General features: G+C 36.9%; 1 protein-coding gene across 1 annotated transcript in view; it reads right to left on the bottom strand.

Moving 5' to 3' along the window:
- LOC127661127 (collagen alpha-1(XIX) chain-like) overlaps window positions 1-26759 on the bottom strand; it is a 180886-nt gene that overhangs the window by 102284 nt on the left and 51843 nt on the right. The gene's annotated exons all lie outside the window — the stretch shown is intronic.

Raw genomic sequence — 26759 nt, forward strand, 5'->3', positions numbered from 1 at the left:
ACCACAAATGTCACCTGAAAGCAAAAGTTATGTAGTGCAGCTTTAACAAAAAGGCATGAAATGTATTCTTCTAATTTAAAGATCTACACCCCACTTAACTACACAAACACTTATAGATATGTAATTTAGGTTAAGATTAATTGCATAATTCTTTGTAAGGCTTTTCATTTTCACTGAGCCAACATTAGGCAGTATGAAAATTTAGCTACTGGGTAAATGGTCTGATTTTGGGCCAAATCCAAATTTTGCTTCATAGTTCATACTGTAGCTCATTCTCTTTGTGGATACAGTTAACTTTGCATTACCATCACATTTGGGCACTTTAATAGTACTAATTCCTAAGAACTTCACATACAGCACAGAAGTTTACAAGGCCTCCTCTGATGGCATTACCATATACCATAATCCAAAGTCTCTTTCCTCACAGTCGGGAATGGTCAATACCATCTTAGCCACTAGATAGGCTACACTAAGATGAGGCAGGTTGTTTGGATCTAACTTTTCTGTCTTGCCAGGAAAAAAGCAAACAAACATCAACCTGGGTAATCTTTAAAGTGGTGCTTTAATCCTGATCTGAAATGTCAACAGTCTCTCTGAAGACCTCACATGGGTCAGGTGCCATGGATTACAGAACATATGTTAGAGCAAGGAGGGCGGAATGATGGACATAAAGGCATATCTAGCATTTAAAAAGCTTCTGTAATATGCTGTGAACACACACTCTCATTCCAAGAGGTCAGCCAATAAGCCAGAGTGAGCCCTGTAATGTATATCATTAAAGCATTTAATCCTCTACACACAGACCCCATTTACACCTGGTATTACAATGTGTTTCAAATAACCTGATCACAAGTGGACAGCGCTAAATATATGTGTAAGTGGCATTGAAAACTGACAGTGAATGCGTGCTTTACCGCGAGTCCATAGTGATCGAGATGGTGCTATATGATACATTGTAAATACATTTTTTTTTTGCTCTCTCTCTCTTTCTCTCTCTCCACTCATAGTCAAGCTCAACATCCTGGAACTAAACAAAGTGGCTTCTCTGTAATTGGCACAATTATGAATCTGCAGAACGAGTAGCAAACAATAAAACATTATGTAATTAAGCTCTTTTCTCCTATTACGTTGATATGATATACCCAAAATATTTTGTTGGTGCCTTTGTTCTGTATGATGGATATAAAATCACTTTTCACCTCACCAGCCTGTAAATACTGGGTCAAATAAAGTGCTGTTATTTCAGTGCTTAAATGTGATGCAAACCCACGTGAAGCAGATGCTACTGGACCTGACAGCCACCAGCCAGTGTCTTGTCTCCATGGCTACAGGTTGCTCCACCAGTGATGAAATGAAGGCTCTTTTGTGCCAATTGATCCTGTGCTTCACCACTGGTGTCACTCTGAGTCATCCAGGAGCCACACAAGTGGTTATGTGTGCTGGTCATTCACAATAACATCATGGCCACTGACAGACAGTTAGGGATGTACAGGTACTATACACATATACACTACTGGTCAAATTTTTAAAACACTTACTCGGTCTTTATTATAATTTTTCTTTTTTCAATGGGACTATGGGAATTATGTTGAGACTAAACAAAATCCAAAATACATAAAAACTGTGTAATATTTGATCATCTTCAGAGTAGTCACCCTTTGCCTAGAATTTCCAGACATGTAACTCTAGAAAATTTCTCTACCAGGTATCACCCTGGGATGCTTTTTAAACAGTATTGAAAGAGTTCCCATCTATGTTGGGCACTAATTGGCTGCTTTTCTTTATTATTTGGTTCAAGTCATCAATTTAAAAAAAAAAAAATTATTATTCAATTTTTGTTTTATAATGAAATAAATTAATATGGTGGCACAATTATATTTTTGTCTACAAAACTAATTTCAAACATTTAAGCATACACCTTCAGATCAAAAGATTTTTAAGATCATAAGAAAAATTTCAGTCAAGGGTTTCTAAAGTTTTGACTGGTAGGGTATAGTACATACAGCATCCAAAGGCTTTCTTCTATAGTGCTTGGAAAGTATGTACACACAAACAAATGCGAAGAAGTTTAAAGTTCAAACATAATTTCATATTTCAACAGAACCGATCCTTGCAAATTATTTTGTAATAGTTTATTAATTCTTTTTTTTATAAAATGCAACTAATTACTACAAGATTCATGTTTATACTTAACTACACATTGTCATATCAACTACCATCTGATTTAAGTCTCACGATTGCCTTATGTACACATAACATAGGAACAAATCTTGGTACGTTTTTGAGTCACTAAAAAGAACCGGCTGATGGGTAAAGAAAAAGAAAACAGACTCAAGAGTCATTCATTCGAGAATCGGACTACACTGGTCATGCTGTATGTTTCGCACTGTTGATTTTGTAGGGGTTTCGCATATGCATTGGTGGAAGAATTATTTCCTGCATTGGAAATAAATGCAGATTAACAGGTCAGAAAGTCATGAATATCACTTGTTCACTGTTTCTTAATAAGAACCGGTTCGCGGTTTCCAACCTTAGTAACTATAGTTTAACCAAAATGCAATAGTTACCTATAGTTAGTCTTGTAACAATAAAATCATTATAGTCTTGATATTTGGCACTGATGTCATAAAAAAAGTTAATGGAAGATTTTTACATGGTTTGAAGAACACAACATGCATTTCTTATCAGTTTTAGTGGACTTTTAAAAAAAGAAGAAAAAAGTGTGTACAGGGTTCATGTTGGAATTCTGATCATATTTTGGAACAAAGACTAAATAAATCAAATAAGAATCCTCTAAGAATCAAATAAGTTGATCTTTATTCTTGGAGCCTTATTGGATATTGTGAATTCTTTATCATAACTCTACTTATATTGGATAAATGTAATGGAATAATGTCTTGCTACTGGACAGTAAAATAAAACTTCACCGGAGAGCTGTAAGAGATTTAATACCCTGAAATATATTAATTCAGTTCCTTTTGATGTCCTAAAGGGGATTTGTATCACATTTGTAATCACAATAGTACTATTGGGAACTATATTCTCAAAAACATCTAGTTTTTCTTTGTTTTTGTTTTTCTGGAATCCAATAAGAAAATTCCCATTAGGACTTATATGAAAATATGTATATATATTCCTTGATTTTGCATAAATTGTGTCTATGGCAAAGCCATAGAAAAACATTATTTCTTTTTAAAAAGCACGAGAATTCCTGTTGTAATTCTTAGTTGATGATCATATAAAAACTTTTGACCAGTTCATACAGAACTACACTTCCATTATAACAACTCTCAGAAAGATTTAGCATGTTAATGAGGGTGTGACATATTGATAGAATATTGGTCATGGCATACTAGATCTACTATGCGGCTGTTGCTGTAGAGCAAGAATGGAGACTTGCTAATGCTAGAACATACATAGACATACTGAGTTAAGCATGTGGACATACTGCATCAAGCATGTATGACATGCTGCTTCACAATTAGACTAGGGATTCACAACAGAATCCCCCAACAAAGCAGGGAAGCTGCACAAAACAACACAGAACACAACCCCCCAAACAAGCAGATCTACCACCAAATCTTGTGTACTGCTGCTGCTCTGAAGAGTCAAGTGAACAGAGTGTATGCTAGCTAAGTGTGTTTTGGCATACAAATAAATGTGGCTACGGCATACATTGCATTGCAAGCTGGTAGAAGAAAAGCACCAGCAAACACATGAGCAAATAGCATTTTCAGACAGAAGTCTTACAATGCACTGCAGTGAAACCAGCTTACTTGGAATCTGAGCACATTTCAATGTTAGGCAAAGAGAGAGTATGCAAGTCGATTGGCTACCCAATTACATGTCAAAGGACTTACACCATGCGAGCCAACTGGCTTGACACATCACATGTGAGCGAGTTGATTAGCTAACATATAACAATTTCAAAGAGCCTATTAGCTTTTTAGACATTAAGAGTTTCATCCCTGAACTTATGTACTTGATATGGACATCTACAGTATACAAACACACTCATGCATACAGTAAACCATCATCTCATAGCATCCCAGCAGTTGCCATGGCACCCTCTCTGGTGCTGATGTGAGGGATATCTGGCCTTTGACTGATGAAAAGCTGCCGAGAATGAGACATTCCAAACACATTCCTTTGATCCGCCAGCCTCTCCGAAAAAACAGGATACGAGGTGCTAACCTTTCCCATCTCAACATTCATAATTGCCAGACACTTGCAATTAGCCTCACTGTCAACCAGCAGCAGGCAAACATAGCTAATTAATTCTGTAATTAAGATTAATTCTGAAATGTCATCTTTCCCCCCTTCTGCAGATGTTTTCTCCCCTTCCCAAGTACATTTGTGCTGCACCGTGAGCACACCTTTGGGGTAGCACGATTTCTGGCAAAGAGTGCAGATAATTTAGTTCTGATAATGCTTTGGAATTTTTGAACTTCTTTTTTGTTTTTTGCCTGAGCATTTACATTCAAATGAGGTCTCAGTATGTCCAATTCAGTTGGATTTGTAGCAGACACTTTCTTATCAAAAATAACAGAGGTTCAGTAACCCTTAAAGGAATATTCTGGGTCTAATAGAAGTTAAGCTCAATCAAGTGGCATAATGTTTATTGCTACAATACTATATATATATATATATATGACAATTGATCAATTAAATTAAATTAAATTAAATTAAAATTAAATTATATATATATATATATATATATTAGGGCTGTCGATTTAACGCGTTAATTCAGTGTGATTAATTTGACAAAAAATAATGCATTGAAAAAATGTATGCAATTAAATCGCACCATAATAAGGAAGTTCTTGCGTTCAAAACACTTGAAGGAGCGCAAATGCGAACTAAGGGATCTCAAGATGTCTACACAAGTATGTCTGACGCAGGTGTAGATTGACAGGCTCTTAAACAAGCCCTCATAATAAATCTCCAACTGATTGACAAATTCACTTGTGAAATGGATTGCTGTGAACTGTATGCTAATGATTGACTTATGATCAATAATATGGTAGTAAACAATACATTGTATTCTAAAGCCGCTTTTTGTATTGTCTTATCAATGATTAACTCTTCTGCCCAAGAATGTAATGCATTTTAATTATCTGAATATAAATATATATATAATTTTTTTATATTTAAAGACAACTATGTATAATTATATATTAATATAAATATGTATAATCATTATATATAAAATTATTGTTATATGAGGGGCTTTCTCAGCAAATATTTGTATATGCGATTAATCGGGACACCATGTAATTAATTTGATTAAAAATTGTAATCGATTGACAGCCCTAATATATATCTCCTTTAAAAAAAGAGCAAAAATTGAGGTTCCAGTAAGGCACTTACAATGGAAGTGAATGGGGCAAATTTTGAGGGTTTAAAGGCATAAATATGAAGCTTATAATAAAAAAATAAAAAAAGCACTTACATTAATTCTTCTGTTACAACTCATGTGTTATTTGAGATGTAAAGTTTTTTAAATTGTCATTTTTACAGTTGTTATAGGGTTTGATGGTATTACATTGTCATGGCAACAAAGTTGTTCAATTGTCTATGACTTTACACAGAATGGGTTAGTAAGTGATTGTCTCACACTACAATAGTGTTAACATGCATATTGTTTATGTCTTGTGGCTATACTTTTGAAATAGTGAGTATTTTAACGTTTACATATTGTCCTATTTCACTTCCATAGTAAGTGCCTCACTGTAACCCAGATTTGTGTTTTTATTAAAGAAAAGAAGGAACAAATAAAAAAACATTTTTGTTGTAATCAATATTATGCCACAAATGATGTCGATTGAGCTTAACTTGATTGAACTCAGAATATTCTTTTAAATATTCAATTTGAATGTATAGCCTTTGGGCTACTATGGGGGATTTAGTGGCATTTCCTGTGTAGACTGTACACAGCAAGATAGCTTACTACATTTGTGCAGAGGTTTGTCAATCAAAACCGAGTCCATTTACAAGATAAAGTCACAAAAACACGGTTTGATTTTAAAGGTCAGAGGAAGTTGGAAAATCACTGTGAAAGACTGAATGATTATTTTTGGTGCAAGAAACCTTGACTAACAATATACAACAGGCTACCAGAGGTCTAAAAACCGCCAAGGCATAACTGTTCACCCACGTTACTGGCACACTGGAAAACTTTATTAAAACAGGATTTGTTCCAGTATACTGGGGGTGTGAGAGAGAAGGAGAGAAAGATAGAGAGGGAGAGATAGTGAGCACTAAAGCTGACAGCTGCCTGGCAGGCTCTCAAACGCAGTTTAACGTTCCTCACTTTGTCCTGAGTGGCACACAATGTAACTATTCAGCCTTCCCAACATCTAACTATCCCAGCACGCATAAAGAGATGTGTGACAGTCAAGAGAGTCAGAGCTGCAGTGCGCTCCGGCCAAAATGAAGCTACAGCATTTCTCTCTCTGCTGTGTTTGACGACTTCAGTCTCAATATGGATGATTTTGTCACTCTCAGATCCATTCAACACAAAGAGCACTTCAGGTCAGAATGGAAAAAAAATTCCTCATTTGGCCACTGGATGGCGATATGGTTCCATGAATGGGTTCCAGGGACCGGTGAATGAAGTATATTAATGGCAAGCCAAAGGAAAGAACATGTGTGTATAATTGGAGGTAGCTACAATAGAAAGAGGCTGCGTACAAGTGTTCCTTTTGCATACCTTGTGCATAAACTGCTCTAAATGGATGGGCGGGGGGTGATGGGTTAAAAATACGACCGAAATATGCAAATGTTAAATTGGTGTAGAGAGTGGTCACATGGGTGAGCATTATCTATGCTGGTCCTGTGTTAGGGTGAATATCTAAAAGGAAAAAATTAGCCATGTTTCTTATTAGTCACACAATAACCTTCATTCAAAAAAAATTGCAAGAGAAATACGGTTTGCTCATAACCAGGATGGGTCTTAATGCTGCTTTTAAGAGGGATATTTCAGTGTCTCAATTAAGAGCTCATCAATGTTAACAACTGGTGCTAATGTCATTATGCAAATCCACATGTTTTTATGTGCTGGAAGAGATAATGAATCTTATATTTAGTGTCGAGTCCCATTTTCATCCTCAAATTCACCTTTTATGTGTATCTGAAGTAGCGTGTTTGTGTGTGAGAATAGGTTTACTTAGCTATGCTGTACTTAGCTACTTAGAAGTTCACCAGAAGTTAGCTAAACATTACAAAACCTCCTTTACAGGGATATTTGGAGATTTCCTCAAAGGTAAATATATATATATATATATAAGTAAATCATGTTTATTTTTTACATTCTAGTTTTCAAAAACTAGAGTGTTATTTTAGGGGTAGGTTTTGGGTTTTTAACAAACTGCTAAAGATAAGTATTCAAATTTGTTGCGCAACTCGTCCTGTACTGTTTATCCTGTGGACATGAATGATGCCTTAAATCATACGACTTGATGAAAGGTGTGCTATTACTTTTCTGAGAAATAAGAAAATAAGATTTCCCCCTAAACACTGTAAGCTCCAGTTTCCGGGTAAAAGCGAGTATTTTTAGTTTTAAATTATGTAATGCAGTCAACAGGAAGACATATTGTATTTACTCTACTCCCTAACCAAAACCTCAAACCTAAACCTAACAATTAGTGGAGTAAAAGTGTAATTTTAGAGTGAAAATGCAACCTCCAAATCAAGGTCATCATTGACCATTGACCATTTTCTGAGCGCAATTAATTCCTGGTTTCCATGGGCTTATGTAACACACTATAAATATCACCTGAGGTAATAGTGATCACATCTGAATTGATGCAAAATTTTAGATGGGGTATGACTCTTGCCAATAATTCGGTAGAATGGGTTGATTAAAGGGTACATGAACTTTCGAAAGAAACATGTCGATTTCCGGTAAGATCATGTTGGAAATAACGCATACAACAATGCTGTACTACGTTTATTTTCCCAAATACTTCACTGGTCCAAAGGCAGTTTACATTTGTGCACTTGAGCTTTAAGCAGCATACCAGTAACTGCTGTAAGACGTTCTCCAGATGGCATGTTTGCTTTACTTTAATCTACTCAAACACTCACTAAAACCAGGAATACAATACAACAAAGGCTTTGAGAAAATCTCTAGTAATTTAAACTGAATCTGGATTCATAAAGTTTTGTCTTTCATATTCACAGTGGGCTTTGCTGAATGTCACTCATCTACATTTTTAGTAGTGCTCTGCAAGGTTACACTCAAAGATCCCCAGTCTTCTGAAAAGATACCCAATCCCACAAAAAGAGAATAACATATCTGTCCATAAAATTTCAGAGAGCAATAACTGATTACGACAAGCATTATGATGGGAAAACATTTTCAAGACAGCAATCTCACATTTATGCAAACCCACACGCACACGTTTCCCTCGCAGTCTAAAAGAGAACATACCATATACTTGAGTTTAAAAATAAAGCTAAATATAATTACTACAGACAGACCCTGAACCTAAATATGACCGGACGTAATCGTGAAGCCTTCCTTAGCAACTATCTTCAGTCCATTCATTCATATTTTCGAATGTAATAATAAAAAAAAAAAACAGCACATTACAATGTTAAGACTATTGTCTCATGTTTATACATGCCTGTTGACATTAACTGACATTTAGTTTTCATGCAAGCTTATCACTCTTACTTTACAATATTCATTGACCTTACAGAGGGTTCAAGGAAAGGGTTACGCAAATAAAACTGTCTACGCCAATCCTGCCCTCTGTATGGGGGTCAGTGGAGAACCAGAGCCCCTGATTGGTCATCAGAAGCCCAACGCCGTATACTCAGACACCACACGTGTCGATAGCTGTTTGTAAGCATGGCCTCTGGTTCAAATGTCCCAAAACTCTATGTCATCAGTGGAAACCACAGCAAGTTCACATTACCCTGGTCCCTGACCTTACCGGACAGCAACTGGACTGACCCCGCAGACGATGCTTGGTGCCACAGAAGCGTTCAGTCTGGGATTCTTGCCTTGGGCAACTCAAACAAACAAGGTCAAGCAATGGAGTCACACAGCAGGCTAGCATGACAACTGTTAGTGTAGTTTGTAATCAAAGAGGTTTCAATTGCTCATTGAAAGAGGACGAAACGCTAATCAGGCAATTTGCTATCATCTAGCCAATTAACTTCACTGTATACAAACATCAGTCAGCAAGCGTACGTACGTGACAGGAGAAGCATCAAATTTGCAGCTATTTAATTGTTCTCTGTAGCATCACCTCGATTTATATAGCTCAGTCCCTGTCTGCCTCCATTTTCAACCAAAAATGTTGACTCTTCCAACATTTACTCACTTTCATGCTGGTCCAAACACATACTGTATGACTTAATTTCTTCTGTGAAACACAAATGGAAAATTCGGAAGATTATGCTGGGTTTTACTGTTCCATGCAGTTGGAAAAATTGGAATTAAAGCTTTCAAGCTTTAAAAAGGACACAAAGGTACAATAAAGTTATCATACAAGTGGTCCATGCACTATACTCGAAGTCTTCTAGAGCTATATGATAGCTTTGTGAAAAATAAACCAAAACTCAAGTCATTATCCACTGGAATTCTTCTTCCAGTATGCTATAAAATGCTGTAATCAGATCATTGAGTTTGTGAGATGAAGTCAAGAACCTAATCAGTTCTATTCATGATAAAAATCATTCTAATTGTTTGTTTCTTTATCTGATCAAACGATTCATTAAAAATATCTAACTCAAAATAATGATTCATACTTTAATCAGACATTTCACTACTTAGATCTAGTGTGCAACCCTGAATAATCATGAAATCAGTCTAATGACAGACTTTTCAGTGGCCAATTAAAAACTGTGCAAAAATTCATGATATTGCTTAGTTACAGTGAGGAAAATAAGTATTTGAACACCCTGCTATTTTGCAAGTTCTCCCACTTAGAAATCATGGAGGGGTCTGAAATTGTCATCGTAGGTGCATGTCCACTGTGAGAGACATAATCTAAAAAAAAAAATCCAGAAATCACAATGTATGATTTTTTAACTATTTATTTGTATGATACAGCTGCAAATAAGTATTTGAACACCTGAGAAAATCAATGTTAATATTTGGTACAGTAGCCTTTGTTTGCAATTACAGAGGTCAAACGTTTCCTGTAGTTTTTCACCAGGTTTGCACACACTGCAGGAGGGATTTTGGCCCACTCCTCCACACAGATCTTCTCTAGATCAGTCAGGTTTCTGGGCTGTCGCTGAGAAACACGGAGTTTGAGCTCCCTCCAAAGATTCTCTATTGGGTTTAGGTCTAGAGACTGGCTAGGCCACGCCAGAACCTTGATATGCTTCTTACAGAGCCACTCCTTGGTTATCCTGGCTGTGTGCTTTGGGTCATTGTCATGTTGGAAGACCCAGCCTCGACCCATCTTCAATGCTCTAACTGAGGGAAGGAGGTTGTTCCCCAAAATCTCGCAATACATGGCCCCGGTCATCCTCTCCTTAATACAGTGCAGTCAGCCCTGTCCCATGTGCAGAAAAACACCCCCAAAGCATGATGCTACCACCCCCATGCTTCACAGTAGGGATGGTGTTCTTGGGATGGTACTCATCATTCTTCTTCCTCCAAACACGGTTAGTGGAATTATGACCAAAAAGTTCTATTTTGGTCTCATCTGACCACATGACTTTCTCCCATGACTCCTCTGGATCATCCAAATGGTCATTGGCTAACTTAAGACGGGCCTTGACATGTGCTGGTTTAAGCAGGGGAACCTTCCGTGCCATGCATGATTTCAAACCATGACGTCTTAGTGTATTACCAACAGTAACCTTGGAAACGGTGGTCCCAGCTCTTTTCAGGTCATTGACCAGCTCCTCCCGTGTAGTTCTGGGCTGATTTTTCACCTTTCTTAGGATCATTGAGACCCCACGAGGTGAGATCTTGCATGGAGCCCCAGTCCGAGGGAGATTGACAGTCATGTTTAGCTTCTTCCATTTTCTAATGATTGCTCCAACAGTGGACCTTTTTTCACCAAGCTGCTTGGCAATTTCCCGTAGCCCTTTCCAGCCTTGTGGAGGTGTACAATTTTGTCTCTAGTGTCTTTGGACAGCTCTTTGGTCTTGGCCATGTTAGTAGTTGGATTCTTACTGATTGTATGGGGTGGACAGGTGTCTTTATGCAGCTAACAACCTCAAACAGGTGCATCTAATTTAGGATAATAAATGGAGTGGAGGTGGACATTTTAAAGGCAGACTAACAGGTCTTTGAGGGTCAGAATTCTAGCTGATAGACAGGTGTTCAAATACTTATTTGCAGCTGTATCATACAAATAAATAGTTAAAAAATCATATATTGTGATTTCTGGATTTTTTTTTTAGATTATGTCTCTCACAGTGGACATGCACCTACGATGACAATTTCAGACCCCTCCATGATTTCCAAGTGGGAGAACTTGCAAAATAGCAGGGTGTTCAAATACTTATTTTCCTCACTGTATATATGGCCAGCAAAATAATCGCGATTATATCTTGAATATTCAATATATTGCCCAGCCCTATGAGCAAGTCTTATGGACTACATTTATGGTGTTGTATCTTTTCACACAATACAAGAAAACAGTGGCCATTACTTTCTTCAACATTTTTCCTATTGTGTTCATTCGAAAAATAACATCACACAGATTTCAAATGACACAAGGGTGAGTATATGATGTCAAAATTCTGATGTTTGGGTGAACTATTCCTTTAAGTCCGAGCCAAACCGTATCACAGCCATTGAGCAAACTCATTCTCATTCAAGCAAGATGCTCTGACCTACATTACCCCTCTCCAGTATCACAAGTGTGTCATTTCACCATATCACCCTTCACACGCACTCATCCTGATTGCATATCTAGTCAGTAACCAGCACAATCAAACCCTATGGTTCCAAGGTCTTGGGTCATTCGTGCGGCCCCTTTAATTAACTGGCCGCTTAATGTGTTTATCCCATGCAAGCATGGCTCCTACTACAGTGAGGCACTCTGGGAGCAGCCTGCGACAGACAGATAAATCAACTCTCGCTACATCTGTCCCAAATCGTGCCCATCCATTCTCCCTCTCTTTGTTTTCCACTCTTTTCCCCTCGCTTTCTCCCCATCAGAGACTCGAGCAATTCTTTTCCATTGGGTGAGGACGTTTGTCTCTGTCTGCGTCTTCCACAGGCTGCTGCCATAGGTTAATATTACATGCTCAGATCTATTGCTCAGATAATAGTGCCGTGCGACAAGGTCACTGCACCGGGTTCCGCAATGTTAGACCACAAATAGTAAACTGAAGCCAGCCTACCTGTGAAGGGCATAAATCTGGCAGTAAACTCCCAGCTGTGAGATGCGTCAACTTTTAAATTCTCCATGCATCCTGAGAACAGAACTTGCTCCAGCATTTATCTGTAACTTGACGCTATGCTAACACAGAAAAGAATGGCATAGTAGCTGCATAAAAAGAATAGCTACAGTACCAGTATATGCAAAGACAAAATACTCTATTTACACTACAAGAATACAACTTAAATATGTGTGTTTCTTCAAATTTGGGCACTTTTAACACTGTGGACATCTAGAAAGAAAAGTCTCATTCAATTTTTCACACAAATTTACATTTGTCTACTAACAATGACCAACAGTGTACTGTATGTACATGCATCACATGAGATTCGATATTTACTCTACACAAAAGTTATTTTTATCTTGAATTTTCTTGGTTTTCTTCAAACATCACTTTAGTGTGTTTAGTTTAGTGTGGTGAAATCTTTGTTTAGATTAACACAGTTATAAACGTAATATTTTGTGTTTTTTTTTAATGGATCTTCATAGTTTAAAATAGAAAGTCTGGGTCTGGGACAAGACTAAAACAATAAAATCTATACATAAAAGGCATTGGATATAACCAAAAAATAAATGATGAAAGCATGGTGTGAAGCGCATTAAAATTCAGTTTTACTGACATGCTCATACAACAACCCCCTAAAGAAAACCACTTATATAACAACTAGTACAGTATATATTAAAGAACCACTGTACCATCATAACAAGTACCATTAAACCATCATATTTTATGGACATGCATGATGGTAGCGCCATAATTTTGAAGCACAGTAGTCAAATAAACAGTTAAATGCAACAGTTTTACTAAGTTCCACTAAAAATAACAAAATACCAAAAAGTACCATCGTATTACCATGTTTTTTTAACATGGTAGCATGGCAATACCATAGTTTTCTCAACATATACAGTACAATGATAGTACCATGGTATTCTTTGAAGTACCTCAGAGCACCTTGTACAGTACATAATTATGGTAATGGTCTGCACTTATATAGCGCTTTTTTATTAACCTTAGAGGTTACCAAAGCGCTTTACACTGTGTCCCAATCACCCATCCACACTCACATTCACACACCAATAAATACGGTAAACATTCAGTACCATGGAATATATCAATGTACCATGGCATTAACATCTGACACTATCAGTGTACACCGGTACTGCTGCAGCACTTTTTGTAAAAGCAAGTCATAGTGTGGAGTGCACACTTAAAAGAAATGGAGAGAGGAGTGTTTGAAAAGCTAATTTGAAGGACAGAAGGTCATTTGTGTTGAACAAACAAACACAAGGCACATGTATGCGTTGGACTGCATTGTAAAAAATAGATGCCCAGAAAACTGAACGTGCTTAGGGTATTCTAACACCGATATAAATAGAGAAGGTCCCATATAATCCCACCAAATTGGGTGTTGAGACACTGCAGCAAGACATGGTGTCTCCTGGTTCATGTATTAGATCCATAATACAATACTTTATTGATAAGACCATTGGGGTGTTTTAAAAAGTCCAAGATCATTTTATATGGACTAAAACATATAGACTAGTTTTTTTTTTTTGCTTGTTTTTACAGCATGCCATAAATGCTATCCATAGACCTTAACTTCTATTGAACTGGAATGTTCCAGTAGTATTACTCATTAGAACTCAAATAAGTAGATAACTGCAAAATTATTTACCATTTACGCAGGCTTAAATATCTTCTGGCTCTCCTCCACTGCACTATCCAAACAGGGAGGGGTGAATGCGCATCAGGAGTCTGTTCTGCCAATAACCTCATCCTACAGGTGCACTTCGAGAGGTCACTGGCATGTGTGCAGCCAAATCTAACACATACAGCCAATGAAAACAATCTGGCAATCTCAAAACAATCTCATTCTCCTGCTGTCTGCCTTTGACAGGGCACATGCTGCAGTGTGCACATGCGGAAAAGACCGCAGGAAGCCCATTATTAGCGACATTAGAGTCTTAATGTAACGCTAAGACAAATACTAAGACTTTACATACAGTCAAAGTCTGTCTGAAAAAGGGTAGTTAGTATTTTGTTGAATTAAAAGGATTCGTTCAACCAAAAGTTTAAATTGGAACACAAATTTTGAAGATTGAGCTGGATAAACTTTCCATCCATTTCTCAAAAAGGATGTAAAAGCGCCATAAAAGTATCGTAAAAATGGTCCATACAACTTGTGCGCTATATTTCCAGTTTTCAGAATCCATACAGTAGCTTTTTGTAAGGAACATGTGGAAATTTGAAAGGATAGTATTGTAATTTACTCACCCTCATGTTGTTCAAACCCTAACTTTTTTCTTCTATGGGTTTGGAACAAAGAGGGTCTGTTAATGATGACATAATCTTCATTTTTGGGTGAACTATCCCTTTAAGTCATTATTCACTGAAAATCTTGATCATTTTATGCTGCTTTTTAAAGTTTGAAAGCTCCAGGCCCATTCATTGCAACTGCATGAAAAAAGAAGAACCAATACATTCTTTACAGAGAAGTAACCCTTTAAGTTTTGGTCGGTGTAAAACTGAGATTTGGCTTAGTTACATACATTGAGTGTTAAGAGATCATCATTACATAAGGTGTCTAAAAAGCTCATCACTGTTCAGCAAGCGTAACTGAAGGATTTGCAAAGGCATGAGGAGACTTACACAGGACATGGAAGATGACCTTGTGTCACCTTGTCCGCACACAGAGAGAGTTTGGAAGATATAGCACAACACGGGAAAGGAAATTGAATAATGTACGTAACACTTGTTATGCGTATTTAGTTTGATATTTAGAGGAACACACTTGAGACACGTGTCAGTAAGACTATATATAAACATCCATACACAAATATTTGTGCACACTTCGACAAAAAGTAATTGCTAAAACTGTAATGAGAAATGCAATACTTAAACACAAAGGGGAAATCTTCTTACAGCGCTTTATTCTTACACAGCCTTTTCAAAGATTTTCTTAAGCTGTTTAGAATGGTATTTGCTGTATTTACCCACATTTTAAAGATTATGTGTAGCTGTGTTAATAAAAAAGTAAAAATGTATTCTAATAGTGAAATTCTGCTGATTATGCTCCATTATTTGTCAGTGTTTCATAGATCTTATCATTAAAAGCAAAGGTTTCCCTTCATTATCATTAGTTTATTGCTATTTCTATAAACCAGCATTTATGAATAGTACAGTAGGCTGTTATTACAGAAATACTGGAAAATTCTGGATGATCAACATGGACTGATATAATGCTAAAGACTAGAGTTAGGATTTTTGTACTTCACAAATTAACAAATTCAATAACAACTATTCACCTATGAACCTAGGGTGGCACGGCGGCACGGTAGGTATCACTGTCACCTCACAGCAAGAAGATCCCCTGTCTGTGTCCCGGCTCACCCAGGGCCTTTCTGTGTGTTTACATGTTCTCCCAGTGTTTGCATGGGTTTCCTCCACAGTCCAAAAACATGAAGGTCAAGTGAATTGGAATTCTGAAAAGTGCCCGTTGGTGTGAATGTGTATGTCTTTGTGTGTTAGTCCTGTGATAGACTGACCACCTGTCACTAGAGTTATGATTTTTGTATTTAACCATACATGAGTTTCCCTGCCTTCAGCCCAAGACAACAGGGATAGGCTCCAGCACTACCTGCGACCCTACAAATGAAAAGCGGCTATAGAAAATATAATACCAATTCATCATTATGCTTAAATGTATCCTTGTGAAAACTGCTGTCTGTAAGTCACCAGCAAGAAAATGTTTCACTACATTTTAGAGAGAGTCTCCTCTAAAACGTTTGTGCCAGTGTAAATATGTACAATTACCTTCATCTCTCTCACATAAACAAACAGCAGGTCATCCACTTTAAATTAACATACAGTTTCCTTATGGTATGCAAATTACTTTTCAGCACCACTTGAGATAGTATTGTACATCAAATAAGAGAAAATGGTTTTTCCACTGAGCTACACCATAGTCTGTCTGCTGTATACTGTAAACACTGAATGAGAATAGAACGCAATTACTTGCTATTGTTTAAAAAAAAACTTGTGCAATATGTTATATGATGACAATACCATACCCTTGGTACTTTACAGAAACTCCTTATTGGATGATTGCAATCCATTTTCACACCACACAAAACTGTCAAATTTACAGATCAAATAACACATAGTATGACACTGCGGCTATCTGTGGCCACACAATCCGCTCTGCGCAATGGTTCCCATCAATTATTTAAAGGGCACAAATTGATATCACGGCTGTGGGATCCTCTGGTTACGAGGTAATATTCTCTAACGGCTAGCCATCTAGTTCCAACAGCTGGGGAAAACTTCCATGACATGACAGAATATTGACCCAGCAACCGGCCCACTGGTTTACATACTATTACTCACTCCGATTTCATCCCCCCATGTTTTATAGCATGTATCACGTGGCTAATCATTTCTAGGCGCCGGCTGATATAGGTGTGTAAAGATATGAACAAATGCCATCTATTAAGGGCAATTGCAAAAATTGGGAACGTCGCTAGAAAGGCACACATAAATTTGACATAACTACATGGCTCTCTGTAATACTTGATTCTGATTAATCAAATATTTTAGTACAATGACCACAAAACTGAATAATTGACCATTGTCCCAAGGATCCAATTTCATACACAGCTGTGCTAATAGCAACCATGTCTTTCATCTCACATTATAAAATAATTTGGTGACACGTTACTATAAGGTTTCATTTGTTAACATGGTAAAACTTACCAATAAGTTAGCATTTTGTTAAAGCATTAACTAATGTTTTGTTAACACTAGTTAACATGTACTAACTATTAACAAAACTTCTTCACAGCATTTATTAATCTTGGTAAATGCTTATACCCAAACATGTAAAGCACATGTTAATCTTTGTTAATGTTATATAATAATATTATACATTTACAGTAAAAAAAACACATTTATTAATATTGAAAAGTGTATATGATAAAAAAAAGTTATGCATTATTTAACATTAACTAATAATGTACAACACCTCTTAACAGCATTTATTCATCTTTGTTCATTTCTATACTAACTAATAAAAGTATGCTGCATAGGTCATCATAGGTTTCTTCATTTCAATTTAAAGATTAAGGTCAATAAGTAAACAGATTTGGCTTGCGACAGCAGGTGATATTTTCCCCCTGATATTGCAGCTTGGAAACATGCAATCTAAGGGATTCATTTTTAAATGAATGCACAAATGCTTGTGTGCACGTTATTACATATATATTTATGCACTTGGCAGATGCTTTTATCCAAAGCTTTTATTTGATTTATTTTATACAGTGCATTAAACGCATACATTTTATCAGCTTGTGTGTTCTAGCGCAATGCCTTACCAGTTGAGCTACATTACCGTTACATAATAATACAACAAAATTTGTGTTACTAATGTTTGTTAATTCTTCAAGATAAAAAATATTTATTATGCATATTTGTGAATGTTTTGTAAAGTGTAACCCATTTTAACAACACTTAATGTGTTCATTTTTAAAGCAATTCTCACGTTACTAACATTAGCAGGAAATGTATTATCATTAAATAACAATAGTAACACATTCATGAAACTATCAAACTATTAATCAACAATCAATACCATGTGAAGAGTTCTGTAAAAACCAGAAAGGATACTGTAAAACAGCACAGCAGTGCCCATCCACTTTTTCAGCCATCTTGGTTCCGGAAGCATTATTCCCATTTATTTTTCCATAGGGACTAAATAAAAAACTTAAAAGAGTTCTGAACCAAACCAACCAGCTGCGAGGTGAATCACAACGTTGCAATCTTTAATTTGAAGCAAAAAAAATACAATAAAATAAAAAAATAAAATATATATATATATGCCAAATATTCAAATATAGAAGTAGTTGTAGAGTGTAGGGAGACAGACATGATTGTGCCATTCATAGTGTGTCATGGGAGTGGTCAGTCACTGCAATCAGAGTTTTTTGGTGCAATTTGTTTGCCAGCTTCACTGATGGGTGGATTGTTTCCCTTCAGGATCTGAGTAATGTAGTTCTTCACCAGGGATTTCTGCCACTAAGCACAGTTTTTTAAAACTGAAGCTGAAATAACGTGGACTGCTGTCTTAAACAGAAGCATAAACAATTGATTAACAACCTCGACACTCACGATAGGTCTGTCTTTTTCCCTATGGAGAAAACTGAATAGGATTTTTTCTTCCGGAACCCGACTGCTGTACTCCATTTCCCACAGTGTTTTGATCCTCTGCCTGAAACTTGTCATGTCATTTCACAATTGACTAGAGATGAAAGCCCAAACTGATCACAGGCATTGATCAGTATGGATGAGGTATTACAGCATCAGCAATGAAAAGAGCTACAGTAATGGCTCAATTTCTACAGCTGCAGTTTTCAATCTTCATTAACATTCTGACTCGACTAAATTAGCCCAAGAGTCACTAATTACTTACATCACCACAATTGGTACATTCATTAAACTCATTGTTCACTGTGTAACACTATTCTAAGATAAAAGGAGCAATTATGATCCCTGTACCTTCTGCTCTAATCTCACACCAGACAATGATGCCACTATTTTGGCATCTTTCATGCACTTGGTTGGAGTCATACAGTCACAGTGTTATGGTAGACCAGAATTAACAAACCACTGTGTGTTGAGGTCATGCACTATAAACCTGCAAAGAGGCTGCACTAGTAAAGCTTAAATCATTTAGAACCAATTTGCAATGAATTGCATGAACTGCATACACAAGTGTTGAATATATGAGATTAATAAAGTATCCATCCACCCAAATTAAAAATCAATCAAGTGTTGAATATATGGGATTAATAAAGTATCCATCAATCCATCCATCCAATCCCACCATCCATAAATCCCAATTAAAATCAATAAAAAGTGTTAAATACATGGCATTTAAAGTATCCACCTACTTATCCATCCATCCATCCAAATTAAAGTCAATCAAGTGTTGAATAAATGGGATTAATAAGGTATCCATCCATCTAATACATTTTGAAAATAAACAATTTAAAGGCAATGCTACCAAATACTCACAAAGTGTATGTAAACCTCTGACCCACTGGGAATGTGATGCAAGAAACAAAAGCTGATATAAATAATTCTCACTACTATTATTCTGACATTTCAGATTCTTAAAATAAAGTAGTGATACTAACTGACCTAAAACAAGGAATATTTTCTAAGCTTAAATAAAAACTGGAATTCTGAAACTTCTGACTTCAACTGTACATACATTCATACATTAAAATTAAAGTCAATCAATATGCAAAGACTGTTTAGCTCAAGTCGGGCCACTTGTATTAAAATTAATTGGAAAAATTGGAACAGCTAATATGGTTGATGTAGAATAGAAAGTCCTGCCTACAGACATCACCTGTCAGTCAACTCAAGAACACACATGCACAATAGCTGGACCAGCTTGAAAAACAGTGCTTTTAAGTGTGATCTGAGCTAAAGGATCACAATTTATAATACCATTGTTGTCAGATTAAACTGCTGATTAAAATATGTTCTTTGATTGTAATCTTGACCAACTGTTTTGGAGATTTCGGTCTTTCCCAATTCAAGAAGATAAGAGCTATACTTTTATGCCGCTTTTATCCATAGAAAATAGCTAACCAGGAGCATTCCAAAGATGGCAGTTGAGTGGACTGACTTTCCTTGAAAGTACTTTGATTTTAATTTAGATGGATATATGAATATATACCTTACTATTCCCATATAGTCAACACTTTTGATTGATTTTAATTTGGATGAGGATGGATGGATACTTTCCTAATGCAATTTAGCAATCAAGTGTTGACTATATTGAATTAATAAAGTATCCATCCATTTACCCACCCCCACCCCCACCCATCATCCATGCAGCCATCCATACATGCCGATTAAAATCAATCAAAATTGTTGACTGTATGGGATTAATAAAGTATACACACATCCATCCACACATCCATCCATCCATCCATCCATGCTGTAAATGTGAAAGTTCTTAATTTCCATGCCTAAACTACCAGCTGTAGCACAGCACACATGCGTACTCTAGCTTTGACAGAGTTGTTGTTTTGTTTCATCTAAATGGATCCAAATAAGGATTTAATTGGACTAATATTTGTTTAGATTCTCAGTCTTACAGCTCTAAATGCTGAACTCTGGCACACTGTGTGAAACAGATTTGTACGTCACAGTCAAGATTAAGCGGCTCTCCGCATTCATAGCTGCTTAGTGAATTTGAGTTTGATGCTGCTATTTATTAATACTCTGCATCCCCAATAGCCAAACCAGTGATGATGTGTGTGTGTGTGTGTGTGTGTGTGTGCGGGATGAACACACACGTTGAACAGTGAACACATCTACGCTGAACCCACACAACGGTATGCCAGCCAGGGAAGTGTTGAGCGCTGAGAGAACTTGGCAGAACATTAAACGAGAACATGTTCCGTGTATGCTTTGGCTTAGGGGAGAGTGCACTATGATACACAAGTGTGGGCTGTTGCTTTTCTGTCTTCTAATAAAACCGTAAATTTATAGTGGGTGTAATACAGAGGTTTGTGCCCTTTTTGTTTACCTAAACATGTACAGACACATACTGACACATGCACAGGCTATGTTTGAAATGGAATTTGGGACCATGTTGTCAACTACAATTGTAGTACACATACTATATACTATAGCAATAGTAAGAGAAGTTAGCTAGTATGCTATTCCAAACATGGCCACATACACTCTAACTCCCTCCCACACACACTTGCAGCACAAGTAGCAGTTCTCAAACTCTATTCGGACTAATTACACAAATGTGTGTCAACTGAAGTTGTCAGTTGACGGTGTGTAATGTAAACTGCCAGTGCCGTTGCCATGGCATGCATGCCTGTGCTTCTACGTCCTGTATCACAGGAAGCTGGCAGCACAGAGCTTTGCACACCATTCCAAGCACTGATGAATATTTCAGTGTGCTGCCATCGGGAAGGAGAGAGAGTCTTTTTTTGGTGCTCCTCTCCTTCCTGTTTGATCTCCTGTAGAGTGTCACATGGTCCCAAAGTCCTCTAGCTTTTCAAATCACACAGTGCCATCTATAATGGATAAAAGCAGCACTTCACATTACTATTCATGCCTTTTCTCCAAGTGCAATCCAGTCGTAATGCAATATTTTTTAAATCAACCTGATGCCACCCTCCAACACAAACAGACACGCAAACAAACACTAGGTGGGTTTCTAACTATTTTTCAGTGCATTTTGAAACTGCACATTAGAAATCCTGAATGGAAATGCTTGATATGAATATGCACATACCAGTAGGGTCTGTATTTGTATGTAAAGTGTAGTTCTAGCACACAAACATTTTTTCATATACTCTAATATGTAAGATTATTCAAATTAACCAATTCTTAGTAGTCAAGGACTAATATATATCAGCCAGGACTATTAATCAGCCAATATTTGAGATTATTATTGAGATACCTGTACCTTGGTTGAAAAGAATATGACTGTACATTTCCTGATTTCAAATGTTTTTGAGTGCATTTTGTGTAGGGTAAAATTGTAAGACATGTATGCATTTGACTATACAGTATATTTATACATACAAAAACACACATACACACACACACACATACAGAAATGGGTGAAACACGTTAAATTCTTTTAAACTCTTTTCAAATTGAATTGCGCAATACAAAAGAACAGTACAGCAAATTATTTAGTTTCATTTAAAATCGTATCTGGATTTCATTTATAAATAAATTTGCGATAAAAAAGGTCTTCCACCATCATTTATGATAAAGAAGAGTGCAACTCCAGGACTGTTGTGTCTGATTTGTGAACTCGGTCAACTGCAGTAGTGCTCGCACATACTCAATGTAGAAAGGCTTTACATTTTAGAAAGTATCTATACATTGATATTGTACATAAGTGTCTAACCCCCCTCCCCCCCACACCCCCCCAACATATGAATTCTAATGAGATCACATAGCGTACATAATCATACACACAACCTCTCTCTCATCTTCCATCTCATAATTAACACTGACTCTTAAGCGGCTGGTTGCCAGATCATTTCCATTGTTACAGTATTTAGATTTATTTTATTACTATATGCTTGAGTTAGAACAGTTATTGACTTTTAGACATTATTAACTAAACTTCATCAGTCAGATGGCAGGAGGGCTGACTCATTCGACCCCTCCACAAAGAAATCTATAAGGGCTTTTTGGTTTGCTTCAGTGAACATTGATTCAGTCCCATGTCTCAAATTTCCTGAATAAATTATCAGATATTGTCTTTGTTTAATCAGTGGGGTGGGCAGGTAACAGTAATGTGACCTCTTCCAAAAACTCAAAAGCTAAGGCCTGTTTCACACCGCACACTTAATCAAATATTTATTTCAACAGCCATATAACAGGCTTTAGCATCCACACACAACTCACCACGCACACCACAGAGTGCAAGAACCACACATTATAGTGACCACGAGGAGGTTACCCCATGTGACTCTACCCTCCCAAGCAATCGGGCCACTTTGGTTGCTTAGGAGACCTGGCTGGAGCCACTTAGCATGCCCTGGATACAAACTCGTGACTCTAGGGGTGGTACTCAGCGTCAATACTCGCTGAGCTACCAAGGCCCAAGGTAATTTTAACCCACCAGACCATTAGTCTACATTTCACATACAGAGATAGTATGTATAGTGTGCGATATGTCTAAGAAAACAAAAAACCATCAGAAAAAAAAAAACAAGACTCACGTGTGCTCCCTGAATGAAGATAATGCACGCTGTCGATAGGTCACATTTAGTCAAAAACAAGTTTGGAAACTTTTTAGTCAAGAAAAAAAAGGCATTAACACAAAAAAGTAATGTCACATGACAGAATTTTCATCACATCTGTCCTCACAATAAACAGCATCGCGGAGAGGTACACTTGGACTGATGAGGAGACCAAAGTTTTCCTCAATTTCATTAAAGACAACAACATTACCTTTATTATTGGTTGATTAGCTTGTAAGATTCCTGGCTGTGCTGGTCTGGTCTGCACTTTTACTTCACTTTTAACATACACTCGCTAACTCCCCTAAGCACTTCCCCTCTGGGGAAAACCTGCTGCCATTTTGGAAGTCCGTTCCACTTCGTTAAGTGAGCGAGGGAAGTTTCTGACCCTCAACCCCTCAATTTTGACATTGGGAGCGAGCCTACACTGATGTCAGGTAGCTCCATATCCCACAATGCAACACGACTGTGACGTGACAGCAGAATGCACTTCATGAACCCCACCCCCACACAACTCAAATGTACGATGGAAGTGAAGTTAGGTCAACTAAGCAGTTTAGAAAAGTTATATTGAAATTGAACAGCATAATACTTGTAGCTACCAAAAAATGTTTATCACACAGTTATAGCCTATGTGTTCATTGTTATGTTAAAATGTTAGTTTTGGTAAAGTTGATTAATCATTTCTAACAATTAATTCTAATAAAAAAATAAAACAATTAAACATATGAGATTTATATATAAGCCTCTGACATTAAAACTAAGCTTCACCTGAATCTGTGGTTGTATCAATCTCCGAAAACATTGTTTTCTCAAGTGCAAAAATCACTAAATAATTCCACAAATTGACATCAGCCTTCAACATACTCCAAGTGATCAAGGGTTAAGGATGTTCCATTTAAACCCACTGAACGTATTCCGCGAGTAGTGGACACTCACGCAAAGTAAGCAATGACGTACGTTGGAGTCCATGAGATGGAGGGAAGTTTGCGAGGGAAGGGGATACAAATTTGAAATGGAACGCAGTCCTTGATGTAGAGAGAGCGGAGATGGAGGGGAGCACCTGAGGAGGAGAAACGTGGTCGGCATCTGACATGCTAGCATTCTTCAAAACTGAGTTTTGAACTTGTGGGATTTATTTTCTCTTGTCTGCTTACTCCTATAGTTGTCAGGAAATGGCTGATGTCTTTTCATATTGCGGGAACGAAATTAATCGCACATGACAATTGTAAAGGTAGACTGTCACCGCTGGTTTAGCGCCCTGATGCAGTCTGAAGAAAAATGTGCGCTGGTGACTGATTCATTTTTAATGCAGTAGTACTTTTTACTTTGTCATTTGCTAGATGCGTCCGGTGTGCTACCCCCTTTAATTTATCATGCCGCTCACATTTGACCAAAGTTGTGTTGAGAAATAGGTTTGAAAAAAGACAGACTTATTGGGTGACGAGTAGCTCTATTTATATCTGAAAAAAATCCCGATATACTGAATATCGATAATCATCAGGAAAATCTTCTGATTATCAATGCGCAAAAAAGGCATTGATCCTAAGCCTAATGTGGGTATTATAAATACAAATTTGTGTGTGTGTGTGTGTGTGTGTGTGTGTGTGTGTGTATATATATATATATATATATATATATATATACACACACACACAAAACATTTGTATTTGCTTATTTCTATATCATTGAACATAAGCTTGGCCTACAGTCCACAGCAATCCATTTCACTAATCTGTCTGAGGTCGACATATATATATATATATATATATATATATATATATATTGTATAACAACATATACTATATATTGTTTGTCAGATAGGATGTTTAAAATGTACTTTCAATGAGGAACAGACATTAGTTTCATAGAATTACTTATTCATGATACAGTGAACAATTTTTGACTTATTGCTAGCGGAACCATTCCAAACAGGGGGGATAAAATGTAGCACCATCCAGATGTCTGTGGCATGGTGCATCACTCAATCTATCACTGAACTGAAAACTTTCAACAGTACCATGATGGCACTCCAGCCAACACGATGCACAAGATAATAAATATTCATGCATTCTGTTGAATGCGCTTAATGCTGTGCTAACAGTCCCTGCGGCAGACCCAAGTATTCTCACCGATCAGAGTGGCATGCATTTTTAAAACTTTTTGATCACATTCAAGGGAGTTGAGAAAGCAAATGCATGGCATTCAGGACCATTAACCACTCGAGGAGCTGAGATAACATTTGTGCTAACAGGTGTTAGCACGCCTCTAGTGAAATAGCTCAACGGTTTAGGTAATTCAAACAAGCGGAACACGCAACTGCAATTTGTTGAAGGCATTCAAATCTCACACAAAGCTTATTCGTCGTGAGCACAGCAACATACTCGCAATATATTCCTTTGGCCAGTGGTGTTGGAGAAATAGTTTGGCCATAAATACAAAATCTGTCATTATTACTCACCCTCATGTTGTTCTAAATCCTTATAACTTTCTTTAGATATTCTGAAGAATTTTTAAGCAGGTCTTTTCCATGTAAAGTCCAGTAACCCGACTGTTACCAAAACCTTAAACCAAACCATGACTTTAATAGGAAAATAACTTTGGCATCAGTCATTTGCAATATATAAATAAATATGGAATGAATAAAAAAGATTTTTCACAGATGTTTCCTGTATTCAAATAAAATGTTAAACATGAGACTACTAAAATGCGATGCCTTTATTGTATTGATTAGTAATTCTGTTGATTGTTTGGCCTCTACGGCAATAAAAGTTGTACCTTTTCGTGAGAGCCAAGTTGTAAGATATCTTTTGATTTTGCTTTGTCGTACAAAACTAATTATTTCAAGTTGTAATGAGGCCATGTTAAAGCACCATAAAAGTAGTCAATAAATAAAAGTAGACCTTTTTTGAGAACAGTTTGAGAACAAAATTAAACGTTCTGTCAATTTGTTAACAAGATATAATGGTCCACTAAAAACGATTCTTTAACAAATAAAACTGATTTTCGAGTTAACAGCTTACTGGAGGGGGAGATTATCAAATAATATCCTAAATTATTATATAAAAATGTTGTTCTGTTTCTCACACAAAAGCATATATGACTAGTGTATATCGCTGGTGCCCTATATTCAGTCTATCAATATAGCGCACCAGTAATATAGACTATTTTCATGGTGTTTTTTGGTGTTTTTTTTGTTGTTTTTGGAGCTATGAACTGTTGTTGAATGAGTAAATAATTATAGAATTGTCATTTAATTTAATTAACATTCCTTTAGGAAATAAAGGATAAAATCAACAATGAAACAGTATCGTTTCCCCAATACGTTCACTCATGTTTGCAATTGAACCGTAAATCACCCATGACATCACTTCTTGCTGGGGTCGGCCACACGTGCTAGCAGTCTATGGTTGACCCTTACACTTATATATTTGTTATGCTGTTAGCATACCCCCCACCACTCCCCAGAGACCGGGCCCACACAGAGCTCTCCAATCTTTCTCTCTTTCCAGCTGTTGCCTGGTCATTCATGAAGTCTTGCCTTGCTGACGGGTCAGTCAACTAAACACACACTCACACTCACAACATGGATCCAGCCCA

The sequence above is a fragment of the Xyrauchen texanus genome, chromosome 20 (assembly GCF_025860055.1).
Source record: "Xyrauchen texanus isolate HMW12.3.18 chromosome 20, RBS_HiC_50CHRs, whole genome shotgun sequence".
In the NCBI taxonomy this organism is placed as follows: Eukaryota; Metazoa; Chordata; class Actinopteri; order Cypriniformes; family Catostomidae; genus Xyrauchen; species Xyrauchen texanus.